Source organism: Mchenga conophoros, linkage group LG7, assembly GCF_057382185.1.
Source record: "Mchenga conophoros isolate Kocher_MC1m ecotype Shallow Benthic linkage group LG7, M_conophoros_male_GT1.1, whole genome shotgun sequence".
In the NCBI taxonomy this organism is placed as follows: domain Eukaryota; kingdom Metazoa; phylum Chordata; class Actinopteri; order Cichliformes; family Cichlidae; genus Mchenga; species Mchenga conophoros.
Window position 1 is genome coordinate 28,481,069 of NC_140532.1, and position 14,979 is coordinate 28,496,047.

Here is a 14,979-nt window from a genome sequence, read left to right on the forward strand (position 1 = left end):
CAGAGGCAGGACCAGGCGATGCTGAAGCAGAGGCAGAGGCTGGCCCAGGCGTAGCAGAAGCACAGGCAGAGGCCGGACCAGGCGTAGCAGAAGCACAGGCAGAGGCCGGACCAGGCGTAGCAGAAGCACAGGCGGATGCAGCCGGACCAGGCGATGACGAAGACTCGGATGCAGCCGGACCAGGCGATGATGAAGACTCGGATGCAGCCGGACCAGGCGACGACGAGGCGGTCGCAGGTGGCGGCTGGACAGGCTCCTCGGGCCCTCCAGCGGAGACAGGAAGCTGGACGGGCCCCTCGGACCCTCCAGCGGAGACAGGAGGCTGGACGGGCCCCTCGGACCCTCCAGCGGAGACAGGAGGCTGGACGGGCCCCTCGGACCCTCCAGCTGACGAGGCGTGAGGCTGGACGGGCCCCTCGGACCCTCCAGCGGAGACAGGAGGCTGAACGGGCCCCTCGGACCCTCCAGCGGAGACAGGAGGCTGAACGGGCCCCTCGGACCCTCCAGCGGACGAGGCGTGAGGCTGGACGGGCTCCTCGGGCCCTCCAGCGGACGAGGCGTGAGGCTGGTGTGGTTCTCCGGAACCACCAGCTGACGTGGCATGACCAGTAGGTGCAGAGACCACCGGCTGAACAGAAGGCTGAGTGGGTGACGGAACAGATGACTGAGCTGAACAATGGGGAGCTGGCTGAGCTGCACAGTGGGCTAAGGGCTGAGCTAACGGAAGCACGGGAAAGTGTACTATGGACTGGGTGGCTAACAGCGCTAATGACTGAGCTAAAGACTGAAAGGCATGCAGTAGTGATGGCGGTGTGGATTGCAGACCGAATTCTCCTGAGCCCTTAGTAGAAACAGGGACGGGCGCAGGCACATGCCGGACACTAGCCACTCCCACCCGAGGAGTAGGTACGGGTGCGGAGACGGGCTGTATCCTGGCTGACCTCACCCTGGGGACCGGAACAGGCACCGGCAACGGCTGGGCAACTGCCCTTCCCACCCGAGGAGCTGGTACGGGTGCAGAAAGGGACAGAGCCTCAGCCGGCCTGGAAACTAGAGCGGGGACCAACTGGGCCTCAGCCTCCCCCACCCGAGGAACTGGTACGGGTGCAGAGGTACGCTGGGCCCGAGCTGCCCCGGGAGGAGAAACACGAGCAGGAAAAGGAGCAGGCTCAGAAAAAACAGTCTTAGAAACAGCAGGCTCAGGGTCGACAAAAACAGATCTATCAAAAATGAACCCGCCGTCCACTTCATGTTTTGCAGTCTTAGTATTAGCAGTCCTTGTTTTAATAGTTTTTGAAATCCTTGGGTTGACAGTTGTAGAGTGAGCTGACTTGGGGATGACTGAACCGGACCTGACAAAACCCGAACAGACGGAACCGGAACTGAGTGTGTTTGACCTGGTAGAGTGGTTCACAGTTTTCCCTTTAACAGCATTTACAGCCTTTGGCGAGTGCTTATTGTCTGTGATTTCTCCCTGTTCAGAGGGAGCAAAATGAAAAAACTTCTCCCAGTCTATGTCATCGTCCATCAGGGACACATCGACAGGATCAGGAGTGTGTCTATTGTTCTTAATGTCCAGAGAAGCGGAAGAAGGATAATCAGTGTTACTCACCACCGGGAGTTGCTTAACATGGTCCATCTTATTGCGGCGTGTGCGCCGCTTCCTACGGGGAGGGGAAGCGGGCGGAGAGAATAGCCGAGCCTCCGGCGTGCAGAACGGCGACACGGAGGCTGGAGCGTGGGCAATTGAAGGGACGCGGAGAATTCCCACCTGAAGCGGCCGCGGCTTGGGTGCAGGTGAAGCGGCAGGTGGGGGCTTTCGGCAGCTCCGGGGACCACCGAGAGCCAGCCGCGTTCCTCGGAAAATCCGCCCGTAGTCAGGAGTGCGCCACGGCCTCAAGCGGAGCTCCTCCTCTAGCTCAGCAAAGGCAGCATCCTGACGCTCACGCAGCTGAGTATGGAACGCCAGGACTGCCATAATGAATTAATTAAATACACCATTAAATAATTAATTAAATGTGGCAATAATTAATTAAAATTGGAATTAATTAATTAAATAAATAGTTATGACACATGTAATTAATTAATTATTGACACATTTAATTAATTATTTATGTATTTCACGTTTTAATTAATTATTGACACATTTAATTAATTAATTATTGACATATTTAATTAATTATTTATGTATTTCACATTTTAATTAATTATTGACACATTTAATTAATTATTGACACATTTAATTAATTATTGACACATTTAATTAATTATTTAATGATATATTTATTTATTTCATTTTGGCAGTCCTGACGCCTGGCTCTCATCATGAAATAATTTTATCTGTCAGCCTCACCCATCAAACTCAGGGGGCGGGGTTAACGCTGATCGAGTCAAAACCATTGCTTTGGCCTGGTGGCCATTGTTTCTAGCACACAACCGGCATGTGGAAGCTAACAGAACTGAGCTTTGAAAAACCCTGTTTGTGTGTTACCAAATACCGTTTTAATATTTTTTTAGCCGAGAATGTAGTGGTTTAATCTTCATGTGTCTGGTCGGTTTGTCAAGATACAGCCTCTTTGCAAAAGTGTTTCGATGATTTCGGAGATGTCGTCCCAGTCTCACGGCAAAGCGTGGGATAGACCCGCTCGCCTCGCAAGCAATCCCACCGACAAAGCGCAGGCCCCGGTACACAGCTGTAGTAACCCCCGCTGACTTCTTTTACTGAGGTTATATTTATCGGTGTTTTATTTCCTGATGTTCTTATGTGTCCTACGTGTTTCAGTCGCCAATTCTGAATTATAACTAACATTAAAAACATGTTTAAGGAGGAGAGAGAGCAAATAAATCTGTTTAACATCTGATCTTTGGGTTTTTGTTCAGTAATCAGCGTGACCTGTGTATAAACACATAAAAGAGATAACGTTGGTGTTTCCGTCATGTAGTAACTGCTGGCTTTAACTGTACAAAGGTTGTTCGACACTATGAAACACATACAGACTTCATGATGTTCGGCTAATATTTTTATTGTGAATATTAATTATGCTGACCTCGCTCTGTACACCACCCAGAGAGGTCAGCATATCCACGATATCCTCAGCTCCATGAGTTAACACAAAGTTTCCCAGCTGACTATCTAACTGCCAACTATTCCAGAGACGTGAAAATATACAGCATAAAGAAAAGTGTAAGAGACTCAGCAGCAGATTAGAATAACAGTTTGTGGCGTGAATAAGACACGGCGGGACCACGGAGCAACGTTCAGAGTCATCTTTATTTACATCTCACCACACCACAACACCCCCAAACCCCTCAGTCCCCGTGTTTTTAACTAGGCGGGCGTGATTAAGGATGCCGTGCAGGTGCGTCCGCCCTCCCTGCACGGCACCGCAGACCACGCCCCACCACATACCCCCATCGCCCGATTGAGGCCGGGGAGCCATCCGGCCGAACCTACTCCCCCACCGCCAGTGGGAGAGGGAATCAGCCCGGACAGCTGGCACCCCCAGGCCCCGGCCAAGCGACGGGGAGGTGCGAGTTCAGGCGGCCGCCCGCGAATCCAGCGGCGCAGGCAAAGCTGGTTCGGAAGTCGGACACGTGACAGGTGCACCCGGCGCGGCCGGCACAAGCGTGAGCCCCAGCTCACAGGTGGCTGGGCAGAGGTGTGGCGTGTACAGGCCTCTGGTGGTGGTGAGGCCGGTCTGGCGAGCACGGCGATCTCAAGCGTGGCGCCCGCCTCGCTCGCCAGTTCCACTCGAGCAAGCTCCCCTGGCACTGGGACCTCCAGCTCCTTGCGCGGCCCCTCCGTCACCGCTGTCGCTCCCTGCTGGAGCAGCCCATAGCGCGACTCCTCCGTCACTACTGCTCCCTCCGCCGCCACTCCCGGCTCGAGCAGCCCCTCGTGCAGCTCCTCTTTCTCCAACCGGCGCAGACCCTCGCGCACCTCGTCTGCCGCCTCCGGTTGGAGCGGCTCATCCACCACTCCCGGCAGGAGCAGCCCTTCACCTGGCTGTTCCCCCTCCTCCGGCAGGCGCAGATCCCCGCGCGCCTCGTCTGCCACCTCCGGCTGCTGAGGTGCCTCACGCGGCTCCTCCACCGCTTCACTGTCCTCGGGACACACCTGTGGGGGTGGCGCCCAGGCCCAGAGCAGCGCCGCCAGCTCCCCAATCCTTTCCAGGTGCCGCTCGGACTGGTCCTGCAGCTCTTCCTGCTGGCGACGCACCTCCGCCGCCTGCTCCCGCTGGGCGGCCGCCATTTCGGCCACCCTCTGGGCCAGCTCCTCCATTCCCTGGCTCCGATATGGACCCGCCGTGCTGCCTCCTGGGTTTCGGCACCAATGTGGCGTGAATAAGACACGGCGGGACCACGGAGCACCGTTCAGAGTCATCTTTATTTACATCTCACCACACCACAACACCCCCAAACCCCTCAGTCCCCGTGTTTTTAACTAGGCGGGCGTGATTAAGGATGCCGTGCAGGTGCGTCCGCCCTCCCTGCACGGCACCGCAGACCACGCCCCACCACACAGTTATACATTTAATAAATCACCAAATGAATCCAAGAAACGAGCAAACCTGTTCCGACAATTTGAATTTGTATTCCCTCAGCTGCAGACTCGCTGCTGTTTAAATGTTTGAAAAGGAAGATTAGATATAAACAAACGTCAAACATAGACTCAGTCTGCCTTCACATTTGATATGAGGCCAGCACGTATAGTGGCCTCAGCAGGCTATTACTGAAATACACATGCTATATCATAAACTATGATATAAACAGGGAGGTCCTATTAACATGTTTAGTTTTAAAGGACACCTTCCTGCCTTTAGTCTCATTCATGAGCAGTATTCGTTTTCTTCTAACATCCAGAAGTCTGCACAATGTGTTTCATAGTTTGTAACAAGCCTTTGACAGGTAAACATAACATGACCGAAAAAGCAAAAAAAAAAAAAAAAAAAAAAAAAAAAGAGAGAGAGAGAGAGAGAGTATTGACGTAAGAAGAGAAAATGCTCTCAATTATGGAGACAGACAAATGGTTCATTTATGTTTGATGTGTGTTTATTCCTCCCTAAATATCGTCGGTGAAGTTCGCCATGCACGTCAGATTTTCCTGCGCATTTTTATACCTCTGCCAACAGAGAGAGAAAAAAAATCACATTCTAACAGACAGCTGGTGCTTAGAATACAGTTGAATAACTATTAAAAAACAGATGATATTTAGATGATAGTTCAGTCTAACACATGTGCCAGTGGTTCATTAAACGTCTGTGAAACTATGCAGTTATGAAACGTAACTTTAACCTCAGCCAAACCGATTTGCTCAGTTGTAAATAAAACAGCGAAGTAAACGTGACCCGACAGACAGAACCTGAGTGAATGAAGTCCAGCGTTTAACCACTGAGAGCTAAAACTCAGCTGAGGTTTGAAAGCTGTGTGCCGGTGATTGGACATCAGCCGCTGATAAAGCTGTTTGCCTATAAAGTGCTCTGTAAGGAAACAAGCTCCAGCAGCTCTGCGCTCGGGGAAAATACTATATTTACTTATCTTGTGCAGTTAAACTGTGACTATCACCAGGTAACTAGGCTGTTTCTTGAATTAGCAGCAGGTGTTAAACAGCTGACAGATGAGGAGGAGGATGCATGCAGGTAAACTGAGGGTCTGCTGAGCTGATCGCTGGTTTCGTGAGAAAAATGTCAGCTCGTTCTTTATGTTACAGAAGCACAGAGACACAAGACCAGGCGGAAAGAGACGATCGTTCGGTGAAAATGAGAATCTGCGAATGCAACATGTGGAACACGGAGAGTGGAATATGTAAACAAACCGGTTAATGTACCCCCTCGGTGCGCTCTGCATGCTAACTGTTAGCAGAGCTAGTGAAATCTCTGAAAACATCTGAGCACTTTTGCAAACATGTTCTATGTTGACAACCTGACCAGACATACGGCGCGACATTCGCGGCTAAAACACTGTTAAAAGTGTAGCTGGTGACAGAAAAACGGCCTGTGATTTGATCTGCATTCTGGGATAACTGGCTGCCCCAAGTCTACACAAGCAATCGATTATCTAGGATCGACCTGTTTTGACTTACTTTGCACGGCAACCAATCAAATGTTAGAGAAGCTGCATGGGCAGCGTTAACCCCGCCCCCTGAGTTTGATGGGTGAGGCTGACAGATAAAATTATTTCATGACGAGAGCCAGGCGTCAGGACTGCCAAAATGAAATAAATAAATATATCATTAAATAATTAATTAAATGTGTCAATAATTAATTAAATGTGTCAATAATTAATTAAAATGTGAAATACATAAATAATTAATTAAATGTGTCAATAATTAATTAATTACATGTGTCATAACTATTTATTTAATTAATTAATTCCAATTTTAATTAATTATTGCCACATTTAATTAATTATTTAATGGTGTATTTAATTAATTCATTATGGCAGTCCTGGCGTTCCATAGCTGAGAGCGGTTTGCTGGGTCCATGTAATGGTCGTAGTCTTCTGTCACAGTACGGCTGTGTGCAGGCAAAAGTAGGACCCAAACGCAAACTCACAGAGACAAAAGGTAAACTCAAAAAACACAGCTTTATTGCTGGCGTGGAGTGGGACACGAAAAACAATACAAAATAAACTAAACTGGGAAAACTAAAGCACAAGGAGCCACAGGGAAAAATCACACAGCTATGATGGAGACTACGACACTGACAAAGAGAAACACAGGGCTTAAATACACAGAGGGATAACGAGGGAATGAGACACAGAAGGAGGGCACAGCTGGGAGAAATCAGGACTGGACGAGACAGAGACGCAAAACTAGAAACACTCACATGAGGCATGGACCTTCAAAGTAAAACAGGAAGTATCACACAGAGACACGAACTAGACACAGTGGAGACAGCAACTAAGAAACAGAGACAAACCATAAGGCAGAGGTCTAAGAACCAAAATACACAGAGGGAAATACTCAGCTTTGAACACAAGAGACTAGACTAGAGGGAGTAACAAAAGACCAACCATGAGAACATAATGCACAATGCAGGGTGACAGAAAACAAGAAACTCAAACATGCAAAGACACACCATAAACAGAACAGAGGGGGCACAGAGAGACATGAAGGGCAGGGGAGACTTAACATGGGTTGAAACACAAGGGGGAACTAATAAGCAAATCAACATAGGAGGCCTAATGAGCTAAACATACTATAAACATCAAAATGAACTAAAACTCAAAACACTGGGTCCTAAGACCCAGGATCGTGACACAAACATTGTAAGTGACTCGCAGGAGGAACAAAAACACAGAAGATGATCTTGTTGGAACATCCATCACTGCTTTTCATACTGAAGCAGTCAGCAGAGTATACAGAGTATTTTTAACACAGGTACATGCATGCATAGTCTGTACAGCACAACTGACCACAGTGATTTAGAGGACCTAAAAACAGGCAAACAAAACACAAAGATAATTTTTTATTAGATTTACAGCCTCAAAGTGACAAAGTAGACAGAGTGCACATCACAGGAAACAACACAAGGATAAAAGAGCTGAAGTAAAAAACTGCAAACATTAAACAGAAGATTTAGGTTCCATCCCCGTCTGCTCCCGTCTGCATGACATATATCCTCGGACAAGACCAAAACCAAGCTGCATCCAACAGAGTCTGAATGTGTGAAAGAGGCCAAAGTTGTGTAAAGTGCTTTGAGTGCTCAGAGTAGAAAAGCACTGCAGAACCAGTCCCTAAACTCAAAGCAGCTCAATGTTCAGTTTATTTATGCAATAAAAATAAAATCCTGAGAGCGCCCATAAAAATTAAAAACAAAAAACAAAAAACAAAAACAAACAGAAAACTGTAAACACCTTACAATGAATCTGATGCAGTTAAATTCATACTCATTTAGAGTGCGTTATACTGTCATAAAGAAAGGCTGCACACGTTTCCTGCCATGTGTTTGTGGATGCAGATGTTTGACCCTAAATATGCTCACAGGTGTTGTTGAATAAAAGGTTTCTTTAAGATCGTGGTGAGTTTAATGTACGTGGACTTGCGTTTGTGGCCTGGAAAATATTTCACCTGTGGCTATGATTTTGAGTCTCTGTCCTGCTGGAACACTCAAACTTCATGTCAGAGTTTTCCTGCTGTGGTGTTTCTGCTCATCTTGCACAGCTGGATGTTTCATAGTGTGCTGCATGTTTGGGGTTGTTCTTTCCAGGTCCTCTTCAGCTGCGGGAAGCCAACAAACCATGTTATGCAAATTAGAGCTGAAGTGACCTTGAAGGCTGAGACAGACCGTCTGAGCAGCTCAGAGGTCATTTCACAGCCAGTGTAACAATTAAGTTTAACATCCAGGCATCCATGAAATCCGAATTTATGAAATTTAATGCCGTTAGAAGTTAGCAGGGAGTTAGCTTGCTAGCTTCCATCTAAATATAACACACCATGTTCTGACTGAGGGATTTCCGAAACAAATTAAGACGTACAGCTCTATCACTCCCGACATAAGAGATAAGATAAGATAAGATAAGATAACTCTAATGAAGACAGGAAAGTAAACAGCAGTGATGTTCTTAGGGTTACTGAAGTTGGGCTAGCTGGTATATAATGATGTGCTACACGATCGCTAGTGACACAGCTATGTTAGTATAATATAAACACTCAAGCTGGAGGGTGAATGCTAACTTTTTTCCACTCAATAAAAGTTAACGTGAGGGTTCCCGAAGGTTCGGGACAAATGCAATCACATGGCAGGATGCTGTAAACGGACCAAACTTCAGCCAGGAGAACAACTGAGATAATCTATCCACAATACGAGGTTAGTCATTAACATATTGCTGCATGGGCTGTGCTGTAGTTAAATCGTAAGGTTTTAAAAATGGCGCTTTAAAATGAATAGCGATAATAATAAAAACCGTGAGAGGCTGACAGTGATCACTGACTGGTTTAGGGGCTTGTTGAGATTAAATAGAACAAGATACAAAGCATTAAAACATAAATACACAACAGCCTTATTAAACGCAGGGTAGTTTGGGCCCAGAAGTAGAATTCATCACGTCATCACTTAAAAACCGGATATAAAAGGTTACGTTTAAAAAAAAATTAATGAAAAAGTGTTAATCAACAGATGAGCACAGAGAGTACATCTCGTCCTCAGGTTCAGGCTCAGGCTCACCTTCACCGGCACAGTTATGATCCAGGTTCTGTACCATCATCTCCATCCAGCAGACTATTCAGATATGCATAAACCCAGCAATAACAGAGATGTTGAAAATCATCTGAGGTGGAAACAAAAACATGGAGTTTCAGTAAAACCTTCTGTCAGGACACTGCAGCAGCTCTGTAATATCACCAGACTGAGCATCAGCCAGTGTGAGCCACACAATGCACACAGGTGTTGGGTGAAAACACACGTACATTAAAGGCAGGTCTAGTTTAGACTTGTGTAATGCATTTGCTTCAAGTTAAAGCCATGGTTTTCAAAATAAAAGCACTGTAGAGACATTTATGTGGAGGTCTGATTTGAAAAAAGAATTTGCCATTGTCTGTGTGTCAGTGTGTTAGTGTGTGTGTGTATGTGTGCTAGTGTGCTAGTGTGTGTGCTGAAACTCTGGACCTGCCTGCAGGTTTTCTGGAGTTCAGCAGAGTCAGAGTGTAATTTTGGCTGCTCTGTAATCACAGAGCTCCTGCAGGGCGGCGTGATAACGCACCATAATGCTGCCTCAGTGTCATCCTCCCTGTGTGGGCTCTCATCGCATGTAATTCACCTCTGAGTGTGTGTGAGTGTTTTTGTGTGTGGTTCTTTCAGCGCATGTCCTGAGGTCACATGGGCTGCAGACTTGTCCTCAGACTGATTAAAGGTTAGTTTAAAGAACAGATTCAGTCTCAAAAGTCTCCAGAGTGCAGGAAGGGAGGCGTCTGAGGAACTGCTACACCCAGGAGTACAAGTACATTCTAAGTACTGTAAGGACTGCAGTGTATTTTATCAAAGTATCAGACAGTACTTCAGGAAAGATTAAATTCAAAGTGAACAGCAGGTTTGTCTGTGGGTGTGCAGATGAAGTACCTCAGGTTTGTACTGCAGTACTCGCAGTAGTGAATGTAGCTGCTGTAGTTTCCCAGATCTTCAGAGTTGTTCCAGTTGTTCAGTCTGCAGAGAGGACAAGGTCTAACTATCCCTGACCCTCCTTTCACTGCAGTCAGCACAAAGTGTGTGAACCTCACGCACACTCAAACACAAAAACACAGACACACACACACACACACACACACACACACACACACACACACACACACACACACACTCACACACACACACACACACACACACACACACACACACACACACACACACACACACATAGATAGCCTCCTCCCTCCATAAAGAAAGTCAGACGCACCGCAGAGTCAGGAATGTGGAGTTTACATGGGCAGCTTTATTTGGCCTGAAGAAAATGTTCCAGAAGCCACATCCCACACACACACACACACACACACACACACACACACACACACACACACACACACACACACACACACACACACACACAATAAAAGCTCCATCTGCTATTAACATTTAATAATTCAGTTCATCGGCACAGAGCAAAAAGTTTGTGGGAGGAACTCAGCTGAAAACTCAAGTCAGGTTTCATGAAAGACACAAAACAGAGAAAGCCAGCCAACAAACACAGAGGATAGAAAACAACCATAAAGAGGAAAAAAGCTCCAACCAGAAACAAAGAAAAGCCCACAAAAAAACAGCAGACAGACAAGGACACAAGCCTCCACCCACACTGAGGCATCACGGCAACCAAACTAAGGAGAAGGGTCCTACCTGAACACTTGCAGACAGTGACTGAAGCAGTAAAAAGCTTAGTGCCAAACCCTGCAGTTCCTCTAGTTCCCAGGAGAGGCAGCAGTGAGTTCACTCCCATAGACTCCCATGTTAAAACTAATAAACATATGTACAGCTTGATACACAAACTGTTCCGATCTTTATTGATAATTTTCCCCTTCCTTCATAACATTTTCAGAACTCACATTAACACTTAAAGTTTGATGGAGAGGTGGATGGTGACACAGGTCGATGTAGCTGCTAGCTAGCTTCACCTGAACTAGACCCCTGGGCCGTGTTTGCGCTGTTGGACATCATGTGACCAATAATATGGCTGCTGTGAGGTTACTCTACTAGCAGACCGTCCAAGAAGGCTCCACTTCAGTAGTGAGTGAAATTTGAGTTTGATTGGATGTTACATGTTATGTTAGCAGGAAGGTGTGTCTGTGTGATGCTCCCACACAGTCTAGGATGCTAGACATACAAAATCCATCCACACAAAGTAGTCACATCCAGTGAACGACATCATGATAGTTGTGTCCATCTTTTATATACAGTGCAGGAAAGCACCTGCTCTGCTGGGATTTGGAAAACAAATATGAATCCAGTGGATTATTTTGTCTGTATGACATCACCATATTAATAACAACATTTTCTCTCATTTCTGAGGAGTGTTGTGGATTCTCCACATAACTGAGGTGTCCACAGACTTCTGAAGGTGGAGTTTCCTCTCTCAGAACTTTTGGCAGCGGTAAACGAACATATGCTGCTTGATTTGGAGTGCTTTTGTGAAGTTGACATTCACTTTGTTTTGGTCTTAAAAACACATCTGATTTGTAGGCATGTACCAGCCAATGTGACCAAAGAGATTCAAAGAGACACAAAACAGTCAAAAATCCACAAAAATTACAACAAACGGGTTTAAAACAGACACCAAAGAAGCAAACCAGATGAAAACAGCAAAGAAGAAGGAGGTAAGAAGGAACACTCTGACATGTTGTTGTTCCACTGATGTCATGGTAACACACGTGGCACTGACTCACGTCATATTGAGCACATGTCTGCGTGGGCTGCTGTCATCTCACACACACACACACACACACACACACACACACACACACACACAGTGATGTAAATCGGGGATGTAGATGACATCACTCAGAATAACAAGCTGGGGAACTTTGGTATTGATCATGTTTTGAAGGATCACACAGAAAGGAAGTGATGCGTGAGGGCAGGTGGCAGATGTGCAGCATCTGCAGACCCTGAGCGACACCTGCAGCGAGCAGCCGTGAATGTTGTCGGTCTTTAACCCCAGCCCTGCTGAAAGCTCAGTGAGCAGTCAGTCACGTGATAACCACAGCCTCATCCAGGTCACAAACAGGACGTTGTTGACGGTCATGTGGCAGGAAGTTTTCGGCTCTTCCTGATGAAGACGGTGGACCTACATAAACGGGTCAGGAGCACATCGCTGTGCTCACAGCATTCAAACTCAAACACTTCCACCCACGCCGAGCATTTTCTCCCCTCCTCAGAGCTGACCGTCCAAACAGAAACCAGCTCTGTCTCCATGAAAACACCCACAGCTTCCTCTGCTGCATCGCCACAGGAGCGCATGGATCCAGATCATGACATCAGTCCACAGCCTTTACACTGTGAGTCTCTCTGCACTAATGGCTCCACCCACTCCAACCTTCTGACCCGGAGCTCCATGGTTAATTCAAAAACGACTCAAACAGGAAGAGGAAGCACTGTGTTTGTTTGTAACCTGTGGTTTACACATGTGCATTGAAGTCTGATTGGACACAATGCTCTTGTCTCTTAACCACAAACCACCAATCAAGCTCCTCCACCACCAGCCTAATTTCCCCATCTAAACATTGTCCGATATGTTTGGACGAGAATGAGGAGATGCAGCAACGCTGAGAAACGCCTCCTTCACCACCACCACCACCACCATCATCATCATCATATTCTGGCTCCAGCGGGCTCACACTGCTTTCTGAGGACCTCCTGTTTACAGGAACAGACCACAGACAGAAACCAGATCCTGAAACAGGCATCAACAGGACGCTGCTGGGTCGGGTCAGGAGACCTTTTTTAATATCTTAGATTATCTTGCTCAGCTTTAAGCAGTGACTTTTTCTACATTACTCACTAAAAGTGACATTCACTCAATGATCTTAAACATTTCCCCTGAGTTGAGTTTGTGAAGAAGTCTGGGATGAGAAGACGAGGTCTGACAGCAGTACAGGAGGCCATCCACACCCATTGTGAGCAACCGTCGCTGAGCAGAACTGGTGGCCTATGAAACCAGCCGTCAGCAGTCCTGAAACCCCATCCCATGCAGTTCAATCCTGACTTATGATCAGAGACCTGCGAATACATACGAGTAACAACGACAGGTGAAACAAACAATCGTGGCACGAGCATCTACCAGCAGTGCTGAAGTCTACCGCTGACTGACAGGCGAGGTGGTGGTAGATCCATCTGAGGATTACCTACTTAAACCCGAGCCTGGAGTGGTGACCAGCCTTTAGCTTCAAAGTCCACAGTTTGAATGGACTGAGTGATTGACTCATCAGCTGTTTTAAAACAGATCACACCGAACTAAAAGGTGAAGAAAGCAATTGAAACAACTCAAATTCTCAAGTGAATAAACCTCATCCAAGGAGGTCATCAATCACGCCAACCCTGCGTCTCTGAGGCCGGGATGGGAACAACTGGGAACAGATCAGAGGGAAGACGTGATGGTGTCTGCAGATTGTGCTGCTGTTTGAAAGACTTCCCGTTGAAGAACTTCAAGGATTTCAGTGTGGTTACTGTGGTTTTCTGTAGCAACAGTACACACCTGCATTTTTACAAACTCACAGCTGCACTCTTATTACTCAGGAACAATCGTCTTGATACATGCTTAATCATCCAGGTGACTTCTTGAGTTTCAGCTGACTGCAGGGTTCCAACCTTATAAACAGTACATTTGCATAATGACTGAAACTAGCACCACTGATGAACAATGAGGTCAGTTTCCATCTGTGAATCGGGGAAACCTGTGAAATCTGCGAAACCTTACAAAGTGAAATATGTAAAATTTGTAAGGTTGGGGAAACCTGCAGTCAGCTGAAACTCAAGAAGTCACTTGATTGACGATGGAACATTTCTCCCACTTAATATCCAGATGACCAGAAACTTTTTTGATGACTCAGGAAAAATAATGTCTACAAATACATCTCACCAGGTTTATTTGTGGAGTTAATTTCAGGTTTTCCCTAAAGAAAATTGGCCACAAAAATATTGTTTCCATAAACTTTTCATAATTTCTTTTTCTTCTTCTGAGGAAATTGAATTCACAGTTTTTTACGACCTGCTGAAACCTTAAAAATGAACCGCGATGCAACAAACTGCTGCTCAGCTCATAATCATGTTCATGCAGGACAACAAGAACACCACCAACCTGTGACTCTTTAAATCTTTTACTCACAGTAAATCATCACTCAGGGTGGTGATGCTGCCCTCTGCAGGCAAACCCAGGTTTTACATCCAGCAGCACTTTTAAAAATGTCCAGTAATCATACGTCATCAGTTTGTTTTAAAACATATTTACATTTCCCAGGATATTAAAGGAGTACAAAACTATAAAGAAGAATTTACTCAAAAAAAAAAAACACATTTGATTTCATTCAAACGTCTTACAAACTCAGAAGGTATGACACACTGAGACACACTAAACTGGTTTAAAGTAACTCCCCTCCCTTCATACATGGAGCAAAACACTGAGTTTCACCTGCTGAGAATGACAGTTGCCCCAACATTTTAAGGGTGAACATGAAGTTTTGGCTCTTCCTGAGCGCTGCAGCTCAAACCTGTAATCACCTCTGTTACCATCACAGGCCTGACTCGTGTTATCTATACCCAAAGATGTCTTTCATCTCACTGATTCATTGTTTAATATAAGATACACAAATACAAATGTAAACAGCATGATAGAAAATCTTCATCACCTCATTGTGATGAGAGCGGATCTGCTTCACGGAAGCTTCAACAAGTTTTGGTGTTTTGAAAGTCTGAGAGTCATAGTGAGGTTGGAGGTGTTTCTCACAGTAGGAGGCCCCACAGACCCTGGTGGCTTTACGTTTCCTTCCACTGCAAACAT

At 46.3% G+C, this 14,979-nt stretch overlaps 1 long non-coding RNA gene across 1 annotated transcript; it reads right to left on the bottom strand.

Moving 5' to 3' along the window:
• Nucleotides 1–6,506: 6,506 nt before the first annotated feature.
• LOC146570319 (uncharacterized) lies at nucleotides 6,507–10,347 on the bottom strand. The gene is made up of 3 exons (XR_014893199.1): nucleotides 10,059–10,347; nucleotides 9,168–9,270; nucleotides 6,507–8,221 (listed from the first exon to the last, which is right to left on the bottom strand). It is a non-coding gene; the product is annotated as an uncharacterized LOC146570319 (long non-coding RNA).
• Between the last annotated feature and the right edge of the window lie 4,632 nt (nucleotides 10,348–14,979).